At 43.1% G+C, this 24,493-nt stretch overlaps 1 non-coding gene across 1 annotated transcript; it reads right to left on the reverse strand.

Moving 5' to 3' along the window:
• Window positions 1-22,822: 22,822 nt before the first annotated feature.
• On the reverse strand, window positions 22,823-22,929 carry LOC132240438 (U6 spliceosomal RNA). Its single transcript, XR_009454328.1, has one exon. It is a non-coding gene; the product is annotated as a U6 spliceosomal RNA (small nuclear RNA).
• Between the last annotated feature and the right edge of the window lie 1,564 nt (window positions 22,930-24,493).

Below are 24,493 nucleotides of genomic sequence, written 5' to 3' on the forward strand. Positions count from 1 at the left end.
TATTAGCAGGAAAGACTAGACAGATACCCTTATTCTATAACTGGGGGCAATTGAAACTCAAGGAATTGTCTCGTCCTACATGGGAGACTCGGGCTCAGAAGTAATTCAGGGGAGCCAGAGGACCAGTGGCAGGTCAGAATGGGGGAGGCCAGGCCTCCAGATACTTCTCCCTTTCCCCTGCTGAAATCCGATTATGGATGTTCATCCTGACATGACTGTCCCTGGCTCCCCTCTGTGATACTTCCAGCCCCTTCCCCAGCCAGGGACTCTGTCCTGAACCTCAGCGTTGACCTTCCTATCATTTCCTTGCCTCTGTGTTCCCTTCATCCATCCCCGCTTTTTGAAAGCCTTGGCAGTTCTTGATTACTCTTGATTACTCCTCTCCCTACACGTGCTGGAACTCTCCAACAGGCATCACCAACCACCTGTCTTGTCCCAATCAGCCCCCCACCTAAGAGCTAGATAGAGGTAACTATAAAGACTGGCATTTGGAAGAAAAGAGCCTAGACTTTCTGTCCTGTGGGACATTGTGTCCAAAGATGGTCACCAGCCCTAGCAGGTTTGGCTCAGTGGATAGAGCATTGGACTGAAGGGTCTCGGGTTTGATTCTGGTCAAGGGTATGTACCTCTGTTGCAGGCTCCTCCCTGGCCCGGGCCCTGGTCAGGGCATGTGCAGGAGGCAACTGATCAATGTGTTTCTCTGACATTGATATTTCTATCTTTCCCTCTCTCTAAAAGTCAAGTGAATAATATCCTTGGGTGAGGATTTAAAAACAACAACAGAAAACTAAGATGGTTACCAGCAATGCCTCCCAACCCTGGATATGCATACTGCTCTTTCTGTCAAGAGGTGGTGCCATTTCTTCTCCCTGGAATATGGCCTGGCTTTGTGACTTGGCTTTGACCTGCTGCTGTGCCAATTCTAGGCCTTGCCCTTAAGAAACCTGGAAGTTTCTACTCGTTTGGAGCCCTGAGCTACTGAGAAAGAAATCCAACTAACTTGCTAGAGAGTGAGGCCCAACCAGCCCCCAGTTGTTCAAGCCACCCTGGATGCTATCTTGATAGTTCCAACCTAGGTAAACCCCCAGTTGAATGCCTAACTGACCCCAGCTAACACCGCATGGAAAAACTGCCCAGCTACCAGCCTTTGGAATTGTAAGGAATAAACGTCGTTTTGAGCCCTAAGATTTAAAGTGGCTTGTGAAATAGTGACGGATAATTGAGACACCAACCCTTCTAGAACTGGAGTCTGGCTCCTCCCTGCCACTTAAAAAAAATATATATTTTTTATTGATTTTTTTACAGAGAGGAAGGGAGAGGGACAGAGAGTTAGAAACATTGATGAGAGAGAAACATCGATCAGCTACCTCCTGCACGCCTCCTACTGGGGATGTGCCTGCAACCAAAATACGTGTCCTTGACCGGAATCGAACCTGGGACCTTTCAGTTTGCAGGCCGACACTCTATCCACTGAGCCAAACCGGTTAGGGCTCCTCCCTGCCATTTTAGATGTTGCAAAATATACTTTGACAATTTCAGGACCCCTGATTGACACATGTATCGGACCTCCTAATGCTAGCCACCTGCCAGAACTGCTCTGTTGTCCATCGAACTTCAAGCCCAAGTGCAAACACTGATTCATACCTTCTACTTGAACCAAGTCCTGTTTGGCCACTGAGGATTCAGAGACACGCTGTCAGCTTCCAAAGAGTTCACAGGCCAAAGGAGAGACAGGAAGGAAGATAACTTACTAATATTCAGTGTGCAAAGTACTGAAATAGTAGTAGGACAAAGTACCATGAAAAGTACCATGAAAGTACTGTGAAAGGTGGAGGGGAGCCAGGCCAGCATTGCTCAGTGGTTGAGCATCAACCAGGAGGTCAGGGTTCGATTCCCGGTCAGGGCACATGCCCAGGTTGTGGGCTTGATCCCCAGTGGGGGTTATGCAAGAGGCGGCCAATCAATGATTCTCCCTCATCATTGATGTTTCTATCTCTCTCTCCCTCTCCCTTCCTCTCTGAAATAAACAAAAAAAAATTTTTTTTTTTTTAAAAGAAGAAAGGTGGAGGCAAGCAGTTATGCCCAGGTAGACAATTTGGGTAGGAATTTTTGAGTGATCAGTGGAGAGTTCTGTAGGCATTTCATTTCCAGGTCATCATGATTCTGTGCTGTCCCCTGTGGCCCTTCTCAATGCCACTGCCTGTCCCACTACCCCTGGGTCTCCAGGGCTTGGCTTTAAGGTGGATTGGGAGGAGCAAGAGACAAGAACTTAGTGATGAGGCAGGTGAAGTGATTAAGGTGACAGAGTCTGTGCTAGGATAGAGAGCTTAGGATTCAGAGGTGCTAGGCAACCAGCCCAAAGGCCATTGACTCCCAGTTCAGTGCTCATTCTACTGCAGAGCGATGAAGTGTAATTCTGAAAGTGAAAAATACACAGGATTCCTCTTTCTCTAAAAATCAATAAAAATGTAAGAACTGATATAATGAAATACTAATTAAAATAGAAAATAATGAATTAAGGATTTGATTCATGAACATTGTTACTCTCCCCAAATAATCAGCTCAAACCTGTACTCTCCAAGCCCTCATGGAGCTGAGGTTTTGCTGATGGGCACCCCTTTCTTTTGTGTCAGTCTCTGAGTGGTGGGAGAGTCCCTGAAGGAGAGGATGAAGATGTGCGGAGCCCCCATTGTCCAGCATGCCCTGTGTGGGCACAGGGCTGGTCGGGTGTCACTGAATCATCACAAGAATCCTATGGGGTGGGTATGACTCCTGTACAGATGAGGCATGAGAGGCTCAGAGAAGTCAAATAAGCAGCTCAGGTTCACACAGCATACTCGTAGAAGGATTTGAACCCAGGTCTCTCTTATTCCAAAAGCCATATCCTCTCCTCTGTATCCAGGAGCAAGGTGAAGATAGGTATGGAGTCACCAGGGAGCTTGTAAAGCACACAGGTGCCCAGACCCCACCCTCAGAGATTCCCATGTAATTGGTCTGGGGTGGGGTCTGGGCTTTTTATTTTTATTTTATTTTTTTTTATTGATTTCAGAAAGGAAGGGATAGGGGAGAGAGATAGAAACAGCAATGATGAGAGAGATCATTAAGCATCGGCCTCCTGCAAGCCCCACATGGGGGATCGAGCTCACAACCTGGGCATGTGCCCCGACCAAAATCGAACTGTAACCTCCTGGTTCATAGGTCGATGCTCAGCCACTGAGCCATGCCAGCTGGCGGGTCTGGGCTTTAAAATTTTTTTTAAAAAATCTTTATTGTTGAAAGTAATACAGCTGTACCCTTTTCCCACCATTGACCCCTTCTAGCCTGCCCCCTCCCCCCACCCCAGGCATTCAGCATGCTATTGTATGTGTCCAAGGGTTTTGCATATATGCATATAAGTTCTTTGGTTAATCTCTTGCCACCCACCCACTGGGCTTTTTCTTTTTTTAAGACTCTGTTCTGCCAGACTTGAGGAGACTGCCTTAAGCTTATTCATTCTCTCATTCCCCCTGGACCAGGTATCATGGGGTGACCCTTCAACTGTGCCCTGCATTACTGAAGTGCTGTCGTTTTGAACAATGACTGTGAGAAGTAAATGTTTATTAAACTCTGGAATGCATCTTTTGCAAGATGACTCACAAAGCCAGTGTCAAATTTTGGTTTCCATTTTCTCATTGTTTTTTATTAGGGAATGTGAGACATGTTCTTCAAGAAAAACCCCTGTATCCTTACCTTGCTTCTTCTTCTTTTTTTTTTTTTAAATATATTTTATTGATTTTTTACAGAGAGGAAGGGAGAGAGATAGACAGTCAGAAACATCGATGAGAGAGAAACATCGATCAGCTGCCTCTTGCACACTCCCCACTGGAGATGTGCCCACAACCCAGGTACATGCCCTTGACCGGAATCAAACCTGGGACCCTTCAGTACACAGGCCGATGCTCTCTCCACTGAGCCAAACCAGCTAGGATAAGGGGGTCTTGTTTTTTGAAAAGTTTTCTCCTTATAACCAGTGGAGTCTTTACTAAGGTGTGAGGTATGAAAGGAACCCGTGTGGAAAGAGACTAGAAAGAGAATTATTTTCACTGACAACTCTAGTCCTGGGTTGGGCCCCTCATGATGCAGCTCTTTGGGCTTCTCACTGTCTTCACCCAAGAGCTCTGTCTAGAAACTAATGAGGTATAAACAAATGCTGAAATGCTGGAATCAACCTCAATGCTTTCTGTTACTTACTATTTATGGGATGGAATGAAATAATGGATGCAGTGAGATGTAAACAGGTCCCTGGATGAATGGGGCTGCTCTCTATTTCAGGCAATTTGGAATCTATTAGAAAGGAGTGGAACAATGCCATGCAACCAGTGGGTAATTGCTCTGACAGCACCTCGATATGCAATGCACTGTGGCCTCATGCATTTCTAATTTGTCTCCACCCAGTGCCTGGCACTTAGCAGGTGCTCAGTAAATGTGTGAAGCTGAACTGTGAATCTGGCTTCCACACCTAGCTAGGTCCCACTTAGTACTTCCTGGAGACCCAGGTAAGTGAGGTCTCCAGGCTCAGGCCTCAAAGGAAGTCTCCTTCTGGTATCTGGACCAGATGGGGGTGGTGGTGCTATTCAAGCCTGGTGGCCTCAGCCCAGAACTGGTCCTGTGTTGAGTCCCAGTTGCCAGGAGCACCTACCTCAAAATTTTCTAAGAGCTCCTCTGGGGGCTAGGATGGCTAGGGCTGGCAGTACCATCCGGGTGGGCCCCCCGGAGCCTGGGTTTAGGGCATCAGTAAAGTTCCAGTGTCACTTACAGAGAGAACTACAAAGTCTGATCAGTCCACTGTAGCCATTGCTTCTTGAAGTCATACTGTGTCGCTTTTGAAGGCTGGTTCCAAAGGATGCTTGTCCATTGCTGTTGGATGTCCTTGCTTCCTGAGGTGAATCTATCCCATTCCTGTCACCTTGGGCAGGGAATGTCACCTCCTTAACCCTGGGTTTTCACATCGGTTTATGGGAATAGTGCCAGCCACTTATAGTAGCTATAAAGTGTCAATGAGAAAAGGTACAAGCCAACATTTTAGCTGGGTCTGCCAGCCCCTTGAGCTTGGCCCAAGATGAGTTCAAATCTTCCACTTGCCCTTCTATGAAAATTAGTGCTTGTTAAGGGCTTAGAACAGTACCTGTTAGAAAGTGCTAGAGAAAGTCTATTTTATGAATCCCTTCCTCTACCTCTGACTCCAGACTTCTGGTATGTCTGTATTGGGAGGTGGTGGGGTTCAGTGGTTAAGGGTGTGGATTCTGGCACAAACTTTTTTAAATCTCAGCTTCAGTATTTACTCTAGGTGTGATCTTGGGCGAGCTCATTTCTATGGGCCTCAGTTTCCTCATCTGTAAAATAGATATGATAATAACACCTACCTCTTAAGGCTGTTATAAAGATGGATTTAGTCACTATGTGTAAAGCACCCAAAATAGACAAGTTATCTATTGTGATTCTGCACTAAGTTGATTTAGATGTGAAATCTCTCCCTTCCTTAATTCCCACACCTGAACTCCCAATCAAAAACATTTTTTGTTAAGTATAGCACAGTTTACTAAAAACATTTGGGTGCAATGGGGAGAAGGGGTTTACCGCTTCTTACACAAATGGCTGCAAGTTGACCTTTAGACATGGCACTTCCTAAGCCTCAACCATGCTTCCCATGACAGCTCCTCACCATGTCACCCATATGGTCTTCACCTTCTCACTTTTTTCTGCTCCTTCTTTCCCTCCCCCTTCACTCCATGTCTTCTTCTCCACCTTCCACCTTGGCTCACCCCCATCACCCCTGTCCAAATTCTTCTCTTTCTGGTATGTGGAATAAGTCTGCTCCCCTCAGCCCTTATTCCCTGCACAAGCACACCCGACAACCCCCCTCCAAGGTGCTCAGCCAAACACAAAGGCCTTTCAGTTAACTGACCCCCCTCCTTGAAAAGCAGTTTAAATCACAAAAAGAAATGCTAAATCTTATTGTAGGCATGTAAAGGCTACAGATACAGTAGAAATTACACAGGTTTTATTTCTAGGTAGCTATGTATTATTTTAGGTTTACCCTCCTCACTTCCTTTCTCACTAGTCCTGGGTTCTCACTGTACCAGGGAAAGAGAGTCAAAGATGAATGGGAAGAGAAACCAAAGAAGTTAATTCCCAAAGAAGTTAATTTCCAAAGATTAAAAGGCAATTTATGCAGAATTTTCAATAGTAATTTTGACAATAAGTAATTTTCACTTTATAGTGTTGAAATTAGGACATAACCCCCATGTGAAATCTACAGCTGAATAAGTATTGATGGCCTTTCCTTAGAAGAAAGAGAATCAGGCTTTCAGTAGAGCAAGAGAATAAAAGGGACCATGAAATCTTTACATAGTTATTTGGAAGTGAGAACTCTGAATTTGGCAATGTGGTCTACCAAGTGTATGTAGACCCTTGATTCAACTACATGTATAGAGAAATGCTGGATAAAAGTCTTAAAACATATCTTTTAAATACATAGCTGAGTTTAAAAAGAGAAAAGGGAAATCCCCAAGTATCTGAAAATCAGAGTGATCTTAAAGCAGGAACAGTTCTGCTTTAAGCTGATGTTGCAATAGCCCCCCACCTCCCCCTACCCATACATCTATGCACTTCAGAGACTAGCGAAAGAGGTCATTTTTTTTTAAAAAAAATTAATTTTGTTTTATTTCTTAAAGTATTACAAAGAGTATTACACATGTCTCCCCCCCCTTGACATTCCCCCGGCCTCCCCCACCCCCCAGTGTCTTGTGTCCATTGATTAGTCTTATATGCATGCATACCAGTCCTTCGGTTGATCTCCTACCTCCCCCTAACCCTCCCCAGGCTTCCCACTGTAGTTTGACAGTCTGCTCAATGCTGCTCTGCCTTTGTATCCATTTTTGTTCATCAGTCTATAATGGTCCTTATTATCCATAAATGAGTGAGATCATGTGGTATTTTTCTCGGCTTCCCAGGGGCCGTCTCAGTCTCACAGGGGCCGTCCCAACCTCACCGGGGCCGTCTCAACCTCACCGGGGCCGTTTCAGCCTCACCGGGCCGTCCCAGCCTCACAGGGGCCGTCCCAGCCTCGCGGGGGCCGTCTCAGCCTCACGGGAGCCGTCTCAGCCTCACGGGAGCCATCTCAGCAACATGAAGTTTGGCATTCTGTCTTTTGTTGGGCGGCTCCTTGCTGGACAAAATCTCCAGGCGTTCTTGGTGGCTGAATATCTGGTATGCTTGCTTGGATTTCGTTTTCTACTAAGTGCACAGACTGCTTGTCTGCCGTCTCCTGGCGTTCCATGTGAGACTGGATCTGGTGGACCTGCTTGTGCATTTGCTGGCACAGTGGTTCCCTGTTGCTGGCCCAGCGGGTCTGGCTCCGGCTTCCTCTGAACCTGATTCTGCTTCTTGAGTGTGTCCCTATGGATGCGAGGAGTTGAAATCTGCAGTTTGTTGGGTTAGGCTGCAAAATCGTAGGTGGTTCCTTTTGTGCCACTGGCACAGCTTGGGTGGGGATGTAAATTGAGTAGGGTGGGGCCTCCAGGAATCACCAGGGCGGAGCAAGGGGCAATGGCATCTCCTCGACTCCTCACCTCTCCGAGACTCCGAGACTCCATGTCTCCGCGTCCCCGAGTGCCCGCGAACAGCAACGCGAGACAGCCACCCTCACTCTCCGGCCATTGCAAGGCTGTCTCGCCTCTCCCTGTAGGGGTCTGGGACCTCAGAATCCTGCCCCAAACAAGCTCAGTGGATTCAAGAGTTTGTAACCCCTTCCGATAGAAAAAAACCACGCATCCAGTTGCAGCCCACCTGCCGTGGGACTCCGTACCTCTGTTCTTGGCGAATCACCAGGGCGGAGCAAAGGGCAATGGTGACTCTGCATCTCCGTGAGGGAAAGAGGTCTTAATATTCAAGCAGGTCAGGAGGTGTGGCTTCAGGGTCCTGTGAAACAGTGATCCGGAGTAAGAAAAGACCATTCAAATCAGAGCTGGAGCCTGGAAAGACTGTCCTCCCTGTGAAAAGGGGTCAGAAGTCTTCCAGCCCAGAACCAGACTCAACAGGCTTGGGGAAAGGGCAGGTGACTAGGACAGAAATCCAGACACATGGGTCAGGGCACAATCCATTTGTCAGTGTGTGAGCTCCGTCAGGGAAAAATTGTGTCTCAGAGTCCAAGATTGAATCATAATAATGAGAAGGGCCATTTATTGTGCACCTACTATGTCCTGCACCCTATGCTAAGCACTTTACATTTAATTCTCTCAACAATCTGACTGAGATAGGTACCACTAATGTTGCCACCGGGAGGCTGAGGCTCCACCTTAGGGAAGGCTCTTATGGAATAGTCAAGAGGGGCATTCTGGAGATAATTTCTCAACCCAGTTGTTTTTAAACTGTGCCTGGTGGAAATTCAGGGCTGCGTTAGGCAGCAAGGGGAAGATTCTCTCTGTGAGGCTTTGTCACACCCATCCTCCTTCAACCAGAGCAGCTCCACTGATTCATCTTTTTCATACCGTGCTTCCTCCTCATGAAATTTGCTTCACTGGAAGGGTTCTGTAGCAAAATACAATAAAAAATAAACTACAATAAAGGAAAATTAAAGCATGAATACAAAAAGCGACAATTAGATGAGGTGTCTAATTGCTATCACACAGCTGTCCCGTTCCCTCACAGCACCCCATGATGCTAATTATGTTGTTAGTCCTTGTCTCGTAGTTGTTGGACCATACATGGGCTTGCAGGGGGTTTGTTCTCTGTGGTTTCCCCAGCATCTGGCCCAGAGGAGATCCTCGACAAATGTGGAAGAAGGAATCATGCCAGGATTTCTACTCTCATGGCAAACCCAGGGTGCCATGGTAGAGACTTGAAAGAGAGGGTCTGTCTACAAGGTGCTGGCTGTTTGTCATCCCTGGGTGCCTCTCCCATAGCAAAAAAGAATAAGGGTACATTTCCTGTTCATTTTATTTACCTAAAAGGGAAAACAGGCTCTGCCTCAGGAAAACCCTTAATTGTAGCTTTATAAAGAGGCTCAACATGCAGAAAAGGGGGGAAATTAATTGGTCTTCCAGGGGGCAGCTGAATGAGGGCTGGTAATTGAATTTCACAATGGATGCCTCTCTCTGGGTGGCCTGCGTGTGACCTGGAATGGATATTTGAAATTTTCCTCATATAAATGGTTTTGGCTCCTCAAGGTTTATATTTTTTGGTGGGCATTACTCATTTACACTTTCACCTTGGGGAAGATGAAGGGAAATTTACATCACCTTACAAATTAAAAAATGAAAGAAAGGAAAGAAAAAGAGGTGAGGGAGCCTGTCTTCATCTTGAGATGCATTTGTCAAATCCTTTGCAAAGATTAGAAGAGCCAATTCTGAGAATAAATTTTTACTCAAATGCAGGGTGCCTCAGAGTGAAGCTGTAGACCCAGCTGGTAGGTACCAGAACTTGAGGACTTCGTTCCAAAATAAATGAAGAAGGTGAGATCCGGGGATACCAGGTCATGATAACTTGAACTTTGTAGATATTATACTAAGATGACCCACTGATGATTTCGCTAGCATAGTGACCTCGGGAAGACTTAATTTGTGTGTTTTCTTGTCTTGACAAAACAGTTATCAGCAAATCACCTTGTTCTTGGGAAGGGCATACCAGGTAACTCCCAACCACTCCCATGAACAGGAAGGTATCAGACATTTTGGGTTTCTAAAGTTTAGGTCAGCACTAGAAATAGAGTATATATTTCTAGAAATATATAGAATACATAGAAATATAACATGAGCCATAAATGCAAGCCACATATGTAATTTCAAATTTTCTAAAGCAGTTGCTCTGATAGTCACATAAAAAATGCAAAGTAACAGGTGATATTAATTTCATAATATATTTTATTTAACCCTACATATTAAAAATATCATCAATATAAACATTATTAATGGGAAGTGGCTACAAATGGGTACAGGGTTTCTTTTTGGTATAATGAAAATATTCTGGAATTAGATAGTGGTGATGGTTGCACAATTTCATAAGTATACTAAAACTCATTAAATTGTACACTTTAAAATGGTAAATTTTATGACATGTGGGTAACTCAATAAAAAAAAATACATGCATTGAAAGAAATCCATGGACTTAAAACACAGTAAAATTGATTAAAAATTTGTAAATTATAACTTTGTAGCCCTGGCCAGTGTGGCTTACTTGGTTGGGCATCATCCTGAGCACAGAAAGATTGCTGGTTCGATTCCTGGTCAGGGCACATGCCCAGGTAGTGGGCTTGATCTCCATTAGGGGGTATGCAGGAGGCAGCCGACTGATGTTCCACTATCACATCGATGTTTCTCTCTTCTCTAAAAATAAATAAATTACTCTAGAAACCCCCCACCCCCACTATAAATATTGTTTTTAAAAAAATAACTTTGGGAGACTCTTGCCCACTTCCCACGTGGGAGTCTGTGCTTGTTCTTCAATAAATTTCCACTTTTGCTATAAAAAAAAACTGTGGGGGAAAAGGAGACATATGTAATACTTTAAAAAATAAAAATAAATAACTACAAATTTTAAAATAAAAAAAACTTGGGTAAAAAGAGAAGAGGTAAGAGTGCTATGCTAATGTCATAATTGTTCAAAGCGGGGAGATAGACAAAACTGAAACATACAATTTTAAATAAAAGCATAATGACTACAACTTTAATGTTTTTATAATCTCTTCTTCATAAATGTATTTATTTTTTGTTGTTAATCCTCTCTATAAATTTAGAAGACTATTTTAAGAAATTAAAATAGAAACTTTAAATTTTTAAAATTGATTTGAGAGAGAGAGTTACATTGACTTGTTTTTCCACTTAGTTATGCATTCATTGGTTTATTCTTGTATGTACCCTGACTGGGGATTGAACCTGCAACCTTGGTGTATGGATGACCCTCTAACCAACTGGACTACCCAGCCAGGGCAAGAAACTTTGACTTTCAATAATTCCTTTAGTTTCTCTTTCTTCTAATAAATTATAATAAAATAAATGTAATATTTGTTTTAAAAGTGAACCTATAATATAATCTCATTTTAATAAAATATTTCTATCTCATCCTCCCAGTTTTTATATTGGCATAGAAAGATGTTTCAAATAATGGTCATCTCTTGTAATTTCTAGACGACAGAATTTGGTGTTGTTTTTTTTGTTTGTTTATTTGTTTGTTTTTCTGCTTTTACCTTCAGCCTTTTCTGCTTAATTTGAATTCTTTAGATAGGATTGTATCATTTTTCCAAAACTATAGAGTTAAGTTTCTAAATGACTGGAAGAAAATATGCTAAGACAGTCCATGGCAAAATATGGATTATCGATATTTTTTCTTTACATTTTTCCGTGTCTTTAAAAACCCCACCAGAAGAAATGGACCCAGTCCTTAAGCTGGAAAGAGAGAAAGGTACTTGTGGTTTTTATAAGGGAATGACAGCTAACTAACTTTGGCACGAAGCCTCCTGGGCATCTGTCCTCTAGAGGAAAATGGCTGTTTGTTTACAAGAGCTGTGACTTGGGAACTGGTGTCCAACATGGCCCACAGCAGCAGAGGCACTTCCATCCAAGAACCACAACAGCCGATGCTGGGCGCTGGGCGCTGGGCGGGGAGAGATGTGGCTGCGGCCTGGAGAAGCAGCACTGCAGGACACAGGTGAGCCGCAATACGATAGAGCCTCTTTTGGAGGGGAGGAGCAACAGCAACAGTAGTGCTTCTGGACTTCCCGCCAATGTTGTAGGGGTGCTGGTTCCTATCACTTTTGGATTTAATTTAAAGAAATAAGATAGACTCTACAGCAGTTGCTCTCTTGAGTTGAGGAATCATTTACCAGTACAACTGTTTCAAATAGAGCCTTACAGGTTGCAAATCCACTGTCACATCCATTATTTAATCTTTTAAAACAGTTCTGTGGGGGAGGCAATGGTTACAATCCGTATTTTATGGGTGAGAAAACTTGAGGTTTAGCAGAGTTCAGTGACTTCTTCAAGATCACACAGCTAGTAAAACTGTGTGCCCAAAACAGAAATCAAAGTGAGGCCTGACTCCATTTAGAGTTTTTAGAAAGAAAATTTAGCCAGAGGTTATAGTAGGTGAGAATGAATTAGGCACCCAAAAATGGGTCCAGAGCACAGCACCAGGGAAGTCAGTGAGCTCCCAAAAGCTCTCTTTTTGTGACTCTTCTCTTCATTCTTGTTTTTTATTTTTGGGGTTTTTTTTAAGAGAGAGTGGAAGGAAGGGAGAACGGGGGCAGGGAGAGAAAGAGAAACATCAATATCAAAGAACCTGCAACCAGGTATGTGCCCTTGACAGGGAATGAACCCTTGACTCTTTGGTGCGCAAGCCAGTGCTCTATCCACTGAGCAACACCTTCACTCTTAATTCACTCACTGCTCCCCTGGTGAGTTCTCGTTTTTTAAGATCTGTCTGTTTCATCAACCAATGCCCATAATTCAATCATTTTCAGAAACTTGCCTTTAAAAGTGTGTGAAATTATACATAGAATTAGGAGAAACCATTCATACTAGCCTGATCATAGACACTGGAAATAAAAGTGAGTTTTTCCACCGCTCATTTAATTTATGAGACCAGCTTGCCATTGGTGTCAATGTCTGTAACAATTAAACATGTAATCCAGATGTACTCTCAAGCTTCTCACCATGGGCGATCTCAGTAAGACTGACTAGTATTATAGGTGCACAGATCTCTCTCCAAGAGTCTAGAGACCCCCCAGGGGGCTCATGTGCTCAATAACATTTGCCTCTGGAGGCCTGGTTCTGGCATGAATCTCTGTGGCCCAGATGTGAAACTCAGACACACACACAGACAAATAACCACTCATCACCAAAAGCATTCATGGGTATAATTAGATTTTTTCTCAGTTGGTAAAAATTTTAAATACAGGAAAGAACAGAGCATAATCTAACAAACGCATGTTCTCTAACTCTCAGAATTTAATCTTATCATTTTATAGTATTTGCTTCTGATTTTTTAAAATCTGATAGGGTTAAAAGTGAAATCTGTGTACATCTCCCTTCCCAAAGGAATCCACCATCAGGAATTTGGTGTTTGTCCTTCCAAATCTTTTTTTAAAATATATTTTTTATTGTTGATTAGTATTACAGATATCTCTCACCCACCCCCAACCCCCTTCCTCCCAGTCCCTATGACCCCCAGGTACAAATCTTGAGTTTATACTTTTACTGTATACTAGTGGCCTGGTGCATGGATTCATGCACATTGAAAGGAAATTAATTAGAAGAAATATTTTAATATTGCTATTCACCCTTTCTCTATAATAGAAGTGTCAGAGATGAAAGAAAATTAGTAAAATGTATATGAAAATAATATATAAATTGATTAATAAACAACATGATATAACAACAAAGACATGATATAAAAAGAACAAAAACATGATATAAAAATAACAAAAACATTATATAAAACAACATTGATAAAAACAATGACTGATAAATTGTCTAAACTTATTCTAACACCGAGGCCAGTGTCAGACAGGGACAAATCAATTCTTGGAATCAGAACAACTTCTGCTCCGCAGATCCTGTTAATACTTCAGCTTTGATTATGTTAGGTCGCAATCTTTTGATAATAAATCTAGTACCATTACAAAGACCCCATTTACTATTAAGATTTCTCAATAGCATGATGATTGCACCTACTTTCAATTCTAATTTATGACACGACATTTCCGAAAGAGTAATACTTTTAAGAAGTTCGATGGGAAAATTTTTCCTTTTTGGCATCATCCGTTGAATCTAGTATTATTGTCGATTACACTGTTTTCTCTGAGTCTTAATGTAATAGCCATTCCCCAGCCTTTTTCACCATGTGGGGAAAGAATAGGATAGGTCATTGCATCTAATGTAGGAAACAGGATACTAATTTGTTTGATTTTAGTGCCATTCAGATTATTGGGATCTGGTTTACAATGAATGAGCAAGTCCCTTTCAAAAGGAGGTTCTCCCTCTTTGTTTCTGAAATGACGGCAACTTCGATTAAATGGGGATAATTATATCTAACTTGGATCACTATTACGATCATATTTAATTACCATTGTTACTTCCATGCAACACTGCCGCTTTCTTTCAGCTTCAGAATGTCAACAAAAACAACCAAATTCACGATCGACAATGACAGATGGAAACACTTGTGTGCGATTGGCGCCAGTGAGAGCTTTGTATGTTTCATGCATGCGTGAGTCACTTAGTCTTTTATATATGTAGAATAAACTTGCTTAACTAGACCTGCTTTCTGATTTAGCTAAACTTTTTCCAGCCCAATGAAGCACCCCAACTTCTCTTTCAGGTAATTGTCAGCAACACAGCAGTAAATATCAACACTGAGCAAATTATTATTGTAGGTCATGCAGGGAGAACAAAGCATAAAATATTTAACTGCAGCAGTGTTTGACTACATTCTGCACAGTGAGAAAACCTGAAGTCATTTTCAAGGTCCACCAGTTCTTACTTCTTTTCAGTCAGGTCAAGTTTTGAAATTTTCTAAATCTTAATTTTCTGGCTAATGAAAAAAAAAATAGGATTCCACCAAGTCTCCTATCTACCTACTCCAGGACTTCTGTGAGGATCAAATGAGATGAGGCATGGGAAAATGCTTCACAGACATTTGGTTAAAGTGTAAAATGTTTGCACCTGGCTATAAAGCAAGTCATGTTGCTGGGCTGAAGAAACTCCAAGGAGGCTAGTTGCTAGGGAGAGGAAGCTGGGCGTTGCTACATGACATCATTACCTGGTGCCCACAGCAACCGTTTCTGGGCTGGGCTATGGGCTGCATTTTGCGCCTTGGGGTCTTGGCAGCATCGGCTGTGAATTGGTGGGCTGTCACTCCGGGGTGGTGACGGGGCCTGTGTCCAATTTAGGGGAAGCTGAGTGTTGCTTTGTGGGCACCAGGTCCGCATTGCCGTTTCTTTGTAATTGGCCAGTGCGCGTCATGGCAGAGGCCTGGTGCAAGAGATTTGTGCACTCGGGTGTGGGGGTTCCTCAGCCCAGCCTGCACCCTCTTGCAGTCCAGGAGCCCTCGGGGGATGTCTGACTGACGGCTTAGGCCCACTCCCTAAGCAGTCAGACATCCTTAGCACTGCCGCGGAGGTGGGAGAGGCTCCCGTCACCACCGCTGCACTCACCAGCCATAAGCCTGGCTTCTGGCTGAGCAGCACTTCCCCTGTGGGAGCGCACTGACCACCAGGGGGCAGCTCCCATATTGAGCGTTTGCTCCCTGGTGGTCAGTGCGCGTCATAACGACCAGTCATTCCGCCATTTGGTTGATTTGCATATTAGCCTTTTATTATATAGGATAATGTACCCATTAATGCTTGTACATTGCATTGTGTGTTTTGTATGGTTTTAAAATGCACAAGAATGGTATCATACTTTATTTTCCACAACTTGCTTTTTTATGCCATGCGTTTTTGAGATATATCTTTGATTATATATATATATAAATATATGTGTATATATACACACGTATCTAGGTCGTTTATATGAATTGTTATATAGTATTTTATTATATGACTATTTAGAAATTCATCTACCTAAATAGCTCTACTGGTAGGCAACTAAGGTTTTTCCAAATTTCCTCTCTTACAGACAATGCTGTGAAGAGCAAACATTCTTGTATGTGTTTCCTGGTGTGCATGTGCAAGATTTTCTGTAAAAACCTATAAGTAGAATTGTTGGGTCAAAGGGCATGCACATGTTGTACTTCACTAAATAAATACTACCAAATTGCTTTCCAAAGTGGATGTGCCAGTTTTACACTTCCACCAGCAAAGTAGAAGAGTTCCTGTTTTGTAGGATTTTAGAAGACTGAATGAGATGCAAATAAACAGAGAAGTGATTACATCAAAGAAATTCAAAGAAGTTCAAAATAACTATTAAGCTCATCTGTGCTTAAACGCCCTGCCACTCCACCTCCATGCATATGGACTCAAACCCTCTGGGGTATTTCAGCTGCAGCTTCCACCCATATTGTACACAGTCACTTACCAATTTTCTCCTTTTCTACTTTTTACACTTCTACCCCCTTATCTTTCTACCTCCTTCACAGGGTCAAAATATAAGCTGCTTAATCAATCATCCCTTGTGTTGTTTGGGCCTGATGCTCCTGCTTCTACAGTTTTACTTTCTATTGTATCTTCTCAAAGTGGTTCCTCAAACACATTTCTCTCTTGAATCATTTAGGAATTGCTTTATAACAAACGCACCCAAAACTTAATTGGCTTAAAATAACACTATTTATTAGCTCATGATATTCTGGCTCAGCAATTTGGGCCAGGCTCAGTTAAGTAGTATGTCTGGTCCTGGCTAAGTTCATTCTCATGCATTGTGGTCAGCTAGATGGCTCTGCTTCTGGGGGTTGGTAGGTTGTCAGCTGGGGAACAGCCATAACTTGACCATATGTCTTTCATGCTCCAGGCAGGTTAGCTTGGGCGTACTAGTATTCTCATGGTGGCAGGGCTCCAAGAGTGAGAGCAGAAGCATGCAAGTCTTCTGAAGGCTCAGGCTCAGAGTTGGTACTGTATCACTTCTGCCTCGTTGTGTTAACCAAAGCAAGTCACAAGGCCAGCCTAGATTCAAGGAGTGAAGAAAAAGCCTCCTCTTGATTGGAGAAGCTGCAAAGTCACATTCCAATGGGCGTGGATATAAGGAGGGGCATGTGGAGGATAGCAGGCTGGATTCTTTGCAGAGTGGATTCTGACATGGAGATTAGCATGCGGGAAGTTATTTAGGGAGTACTCTTGGGATCAACAGCTGTGGAAGAGAAAAGAAGAAACAGAAGGGAGCCCTAGCTGGTTCGGCTCAGTGGATACAGCATTAACCTTCAGACTGAAGGGTCCCAGGTTCGAATCCAGTTAGGGGCACGAGCCAGGGTTGCAGGCTCGATCCCCAGTGGGGGTGTGTGCAGGAGGCAGCCAACCAGTGATTCTCTCTCATCATTGATGTTTCTATCTCTCTCCCTCTCTCTCTGAAATCAATAAAAATAAAAAGAATGAAACACAACAGAAGGGAGAACTCTGAATTACGATGTCTGAACAAAGGCTTCTACTGACCCCATGGGAAATTCTGAAGTTTGTCTTCAAAGTTGTCCTGAGTTGGGGCAAAAGGACCAGGCCTCTCTGCTCCTAAGTTGATCAATCATTGTATAAAGGCTGCCCCAAAAAAGCAGCAAAGAGATCCCCAAAAAGGCCTTACATCTAGGGGCCATCTGCCAACAGTATTCCTGGCAACTAGTGGAATGAATCCTTCATTCCTCAAGGGTGGTGGTGGTGGTGTGGTATCTGTATGGAATATCAGCGTCCACAACATTGGCACGTCTCCCTAAGAACTGCGATCTAATTTTTTCATTGTCACTTGTTATATATGTACACATTAATCATTTGTGATCACTTATTAAATGCATTGCCTAAACTATGCATAAATTTTATATGATCACAATGTTAAAAGTCACTTCTTTGAGCTCAGTCTTTATAGTTTTATTGCTCATTTATTTAAGTCATCCACTCAAAACTTTAAAGAATGAGGAGAAACTCTGCTTTTTCCATCAGGAATCTAGGCAAGAACAATTTCAAATCATGCTGGCAGTGGAGTCACCAAAGTGCAATTAAGGTAGAGACATGCTGTTGTTCTTTGCAATAGGAGAGATCTGGGCCATGGATCACTCAAAGGGAAATGTGGGAAGCCAGGATCGGTATTTAGTTGGCGGATCAAGTTGTGAGAGGATAAAGAAACAGCCCATAGAAAATTGGACAGATACATGCAAGAAAATGAAACTAGACCACCAACTTACACCATACACAAAAATAAACTCAAAATGGATAAAGGACTTAAATATACGACGGGAAACCATACAAATACTAGAAAAATCCAAAGGCAACAAAGTCTCAGACATATGGGTGAGAACCAAGATGGCGGCATAGGTTAACGCCGGAGTTTGCTGCTTTGAACAACTACTTCAAAAGTGAAACCAAAAAACGGAAGGGACATCACCCAGAACCACAGGAACGCTGGCTGAGTGGAAGTCCTACAACTAGGAGGAAAGAGAAACGCACACGGACACTCAGAGGAGGCGCAGTGCTGAAGTCAAATTCTGAGGTGCAGAGTGCGCGGAGCGGGCTGGCGGCGGAGGGCACGGTTGGCGTTTTCAATCGGGAGGGAGTCGCAGACTCTGAGCTCCAGATCCGGGCGAGTCTTTAGGAATTCAGACTCAAACAGGAGAAGCAGGACTGTCTGGCTTCGGTCAGAGCGAGTGCAGCTTTCTCTCCGAGCTTTGCAGCGGGTGCTGGGACTCAGAGAGGCAGAGCCCCTGGGGACAGGACTGAGAGCCGCCATAACTGCTCTCTCCGGCCCACCCTGTTGATCCTGTGCGACCCGCCCCGCCCAAGCCCTGCACAGAGGCATTTGCCGGATAGCCTCAGGCAAAGGCTAGATTAGCACCTCCCTAGAGGACAGAAGTTCTCTCACTGCTGACACAGCTGATTCTCATAGCCACTTGGCCTGGAGGTCAAACCCTCCCTGGAATTAGCTACAACAATCAAGATTTAACTATAAGACTGCGAACAAAGACCACTAGGGGGTGCACCAAGGAAGCATAACAAAATGCGGAGACAAAGAAACAGGACAAAATTGTCAATGGAAGATATAGAGTTCAGAACCACACTTTTAAGGTCTCTCAAGAACTGTTTAGAAGCTGCCGATAAACTTAATGAGATCTACACGAAAACTAATAAGACCCTCGATCTTATATTGGGGAACCAACTAGAAATTAAGCATACACGGACTGAAATAACGAATATTATACAGACGCCCGACAGCAGACCAGAGGAGCGCAAGAATCAAGTCAATGATTTGAAATGCGAGGAAGCAAAAAACATCCAACCAGAAAAGCAAAATGAAAAAAGAATCCAAAAATGCGAGGATAGTGTAAGGAGCCTCTGGGACAGCTTCAAGCGTACCAACATCAGAATTATAGGGGTGCCAGAAGATGAGAGAGACCAAGATATTGAAAACCTATTTGAAGAAATAATGACAGAAAACTTCCCCCACCTGGTGAAAGAAATGGACTTACAGGTCCAAGAAGCGCGGAGAACCCCAAACAAAAGGAATCCAAAGAGGACCACACCAAGACACATCATCATTAAAATGCAAAGAGCAAAAGATAAAGAGAGAATCTTAAAAACAGCAAGAGAAAGAAACTCAGTTACCTACAAGGGAATACCCATACGACTGTCAGCTGATTTCTCAACAGAAACTTTGCAGGCCAGAAGGGAGTGGCAAGAAATATTCAAAGTGATGAATACCAAGAACCTACAACCAAGATTACTTTATCCAGCAAAGCTATCATTCAGAATTGAAGGTCAGATAAAGAGCTTCACAGATAAGGAAAAGGTAAAGGAGTTCATCACCACCAAACCAGGATTATATGAAATGCTGAAAGGTATCCTTTAAGAAGAGGAAGAGGAAGAAAAAGGTAAAAATACAAATTATGAACAACAAATATGCATCTATCAACAAGTAAATCTAAGAATCAAGTGAATAAATAATCTGATGAACAGAATGAACTGTTGATTATAATAGAATCAGGGACAAAGAAAGGGAATGGACTGACTATTCTTGGGGGGGAAAGGGGTGTGGGAGATGTGGGAAGAGACTGGACAAAAATCGTGCACCTATGGATGAGGACAGTGGGTGGGGAGTGAGGGCGGAGGGTGGGGCGGGAACTGGGAGGAGGGGAGTTATGGGAGGGGGAAAAAAAGAGGAACAAATGTAATAATCTGAACAATAAAGATTTAATTAAAAAAAAAAATCTCAGACATATGCCGAAGCAATTTCTTCACCGATACAGCTCCTAGGGCATTGGAAACTAAAGAGAAAATAAACAAATGGGACTACATCAAAATAAAAAGCTTCTGCACAGCAAAAGAAACCATCAACAAAACAACACGAAAACCCACTGTGTGGGAAAACATATTTGCCAATGTCATATCTGATAAGGGCCTAATCTCCAAAATTTATAGGGAACTCATACAACTTAACAAAAGGAAGATAAACAATCCAATCAATAAATGGGCAAAGGACCTAAATAGACACCTTTCAAAAGAGGACATTCAGAAAGCCAAGAGACATATGAAAACATGCTCAAAGTCACTAATCATCCGAGAGATGCAAATCAAAACAACAATGAGGTACCATCTCACATCTGTCAGACTGGCTATCATCAACAAATCAACAAACGACAAGTGCTGGAGAGGATGTGGAGAAAAAGGAACACTTGTGCACTGCTGGTGGGAATGCAGACTGGTGCAGCCACTATGGAAGACAATATGGAGTTTCCTCAAAAAACTGAAAATGGAACTCCCATTTGACCCTGTGATCCCACTTCTAGGAATATATCCCAAGAAACCAGAAACACCAATCAGAAAGGATATATGCACCCCTATGTTCATAGCAGCACAATTCACATTGGTAAGATCTGGAAACAGCCTAAGTGCCCATCTGTAGATGAATGGATTAGAAAACTGTGGCACATCTACATGATGCAATACTATGCTGCTGTAAAAAAGAAGGAACTCTTACCATTTGCAACAGCATGGATGGAACTGGAGGGCATTATGCTAAGTGAAATAAGCCAGTCAATGAAGGAAAAATACCACATGATCTCACTCATTTCTGGATAATAAAGACCATTATAAACTTTTGAACAAAAATAGATACAGAGGCAGAGCTGCCTCAGACAGACTGTCAAACTGCAGAGGGAAGGCCGGGGAGGGTGGGAGGGCAGGAGGGGGGTGGGTAAGAGATCAACCAAAGGACTTGTATGCATGCATATAAGCATAACCAGTGGACATAAGACACTGGGGGGTAGGGGAGGCCAGGGGATTGTCATGGGCGGGGGGGAAAAAAAGGAGACATGTAATACTTTTTGTAATACTTTAAGCAATAAAATAATAATAATAATAATAATAATAATAATAATAGAAACAGCCCGTCAAGGTAGCTCTTGACATCTGGGCCGACATTTTATGCCTTAAAAAGACAAGCTGCTTCTTTATGGAATCTAATGAACAAAATGAATTGACCAACTAAATAAGACCCCAAGCAGGGAGGCATGGAACAGATTGACATACTTTGGTGTGGGGTTGGGGAGGACAAGAAGAGGTAAACAAAGGAACTTATATGCATAGCCCGTGGACACAAGCAATAGGATAGTGAAGACCTGGGGTGGGGGTGCGGGGAGGGGGGTTGGGACTGGTAGGAGGTGGGGAAATGGGAGCTATCTGTAATATTATCAACAACAAAAATATATTTTAAAAATGGGTGAAAATAGTTGCTGGTATAGCAAACTTCCAGAGGAGTCACCAAATCATAATTGGGGGAGCTGGATGGAGAACTGTTTCTACCTGCAGCAAAGGAGAATCCCTAAGGCCACATAGAAAAAAGGAGGAAATTACAAGTCAGCAGATAGACTTGAGAGAACTACAAATTATCAGGGCTCCTCAGTTTAAAGTGGAGAGACCGGGTCAGGGTAATTAACTGATAGAACTGAGATTACACCATGGGTTGTAGGCTATTCTAGAGCTCTACAGATCTACTCTCCACACTCTCCACACTCTGGGGATGCTGTGTCGGCTCACCTCTATGAAATATGTCAACAGGATCCTTCATTCTCTAACTTCCATTTGGATTTGCCTGTGGAAGGTACCTGTAGGAGACTAGAGAAATGAGAGTATTTATTCTCCCTAGATCCCTCCACACTGGGGCTATGGATTGGAGTCATTCTAGAAGACCCTCTTTCCACATTCCTATAGCATCCTCTTTTCTTGCCCCTTCAGGCCTGGAATAATAATGTTTCTCCAAACTTGGGTACTTCCCCATCCCTTACTGGTTTCCCTTAATTCTTCTTGCACCTTTATAAGTTCTTTATTAATTGCTCCTTGAGTGTGTCATCCCTTTCCCAATGCAATCCCGAATGATATATCACTTGAGTTAGGTAGTTTAAAAGTTTTCATGGATAGTTGTCTCTTTTGGCTGCTCAGACTCAGAAGCCCATACTTATGTCTGGAAAATTTTCCACCATGTGAGTCTTCTGGGAAGCTCACTTCTCAGTGTAGAATGTAGAAGGGCTACTACTTGCTCTCCCAGCCTCCCTTGCAGCCAAGGTTTTGTACATGTGACCTGGGCTCAATCAGTCAGAGAATCACACTGGCCTTTGAATGAGAAGCCAGTGACATGAAGACACAAGGACCAACGAGAGGCCAAATCTGGTGGTGGCAGCCATAGAAGCAGCAATATCCTGTCTCTGGGACAGCCCAGGCAGCAAGGCCAGTGGCAGTCCGTAGTGTCCAAGTGTGAAGTGTTAGCAGGGTCAGAGAGGTGAGCTAAAAGGTCTGGCAGTCTGTGGTGGGGGCAGCAGAGTTCTCACCAGACTAGCCCCAGGTTTCTGCCAGTTTGGCAGCCAGGTCTAGTTCTCCAGCCTTTCCAGCAACTCAAAGTCTCCCCAGTATCTTTTCCACTGATTACTCTTTTTTTTTTTTTTTTTGACATTTGGGAAATACCATATATATTGCTCTGGTTTGAGAATTGTAAGGGCAATGGTCAACTCTTTCATTTTATAAAGAAAAGATAAGATTAAGACATACGGATGGACCAAGGTGTAAATGTTGAAGGGTCATCTCTGGGGATCTGAAAAAGATAAAATAAAGGTACATGGTTATTAATACAATGTTGTTATACTGAACAAACAAAACAGAAATGGAGAACAAAAAAATATGGAACGCTTCACGAATTTGCGTGTCATCCTTGCACAGGGGCCATGCTAATCTTCTCTGTATCGTTCCAATTTTAGTATATGTGCTGCCGAAGCAAGCACTCCACTGATTACTCTTAAATCTACCAGTCAGTTTCTACTGCTTGCATTTATGAATCTTAACTGGTGGTTATTTCCTTGGAGTGCAAGTGTGGAGTGCATCCAGGCCTCACAAGGAACTAGAAAACAGCCAGGGACCAAGGGAACCACTCCCTACCTCCCACTCTGGTGCCTCCTACTCTCTCTGTGCATCTGCCATGTCCTTTTTCAGCTATAATTTTGCTTTAATTTGTGAAAAAGCTGTATAGCCTGTTAGTTGGAAAGTACCCACTTGGACATCAGAATGCTTGGATTTGAATCCTGTACAGCTTACAAACTGTAAGGCTTTGGTCAGGTTACTGCACCCCTTTCCTCATCTATACACTGATCATAGGGCCGCCTTCTTGTTTTGAAGACTAAGTAAGATAATGTACGTAAAGCCATCACCATGCTACTTGGCTCATAGTAACCATTGATAATTGTTGCTATCGCTATCTTTATCAACAGCATTATTTTCATCATCATGATTCAAGGGCCTAATGGAGACTAATTAAAGCAGATGTCTTAACTTAGGTGCCTACAGGAGCCAGGCAGGCAACAGGAATACGCAGAAGTAGAGCCAGGTGTAAGAACGCACTGGGGCAGGGTGGAAGCTATAGAATATGGAAGAGTGTGTACCTGTCTAGAGAGAATGGCCACATTTCAGCAGCCTTCCTTTCTTGCCAAGCCTGATGATGCCAGACTTTCCACTATTTCAAGAGAAGTCAGAAATCCAGATTTTTATAGAAGTCAGATGTGTTCTGGTATCACTAACCTAAAAAAATAATGGACAAGCAAGTACCTCCCAGGGCCGTGATGGGCTGCAGTTGCCAGATTGTGTGTTCTGCATAAATGTCCTGGTCCAGTTAAAGTTCTCAGGGTCAGGTTTATCCACTGAATCAATCAGCTGTGCTATGGTACACTGCTTCCCAGTAAAAACTCTCTGAGAAGCAGGTATGGGCAAGAATGTGGTGATAGGCACAATTCAGAAAAGAGAGGCAAGGACTGAGGAGGTTCACCAAGAGTGGCTTCTCTGTGGATCCCAGGGGTTTGGAAAGCAAATGTATCAGGAGTGCAGTAAGTCCAAATAACTGCAAACTTAAGATGAGGGCTTATTTTTCTTATATCACAACATGGCTGGTACCAAAGCTCAGCTATAGCCACATGATTCCAGAATCCTTCCATCTTTTCACACCTCCAATCTAACATGTCAGCTTTTGTTTTCATGCTTATCACCTCATGGTTGCAAGATGGCTGCAGCTGTGATCGTTACAGCTATATTCCAGGAAGGGAGAAAAGTGATAGAATTGCAAAGAAGTAAGTGATGGTCCCAGAAATCCCCAACATATTTCTTCTTCTGTCTCATTGGCCATAGCTGGTTCGCACACCCATACCTAGCCACAAGGAGATTGGGAAGGTATTTTTAGCTTGGTACATTGCATTCCCAAATGATGTCAGGGTTTTGTTCATTGGAAACAAGAAGAGAATAGACATCATGTAGGCAATAAGCAGCCTCTACCACCACCTCTGAATAGGTACTATGTGCCAT

Source organism: Myotis daubentonii, chromosome 8 (assembly GCF_963259705.1).
Source record: "Myotis daubentonii chromosome 8, mMyoDau2.1, whole genome shotgun sequence".
Lineage (NCBI taxonomy): Eukaryota > Metazoa > Chordata > Mammalia > Chiroptera > Vespertilionidae > Myotis > Myotis daubentonii.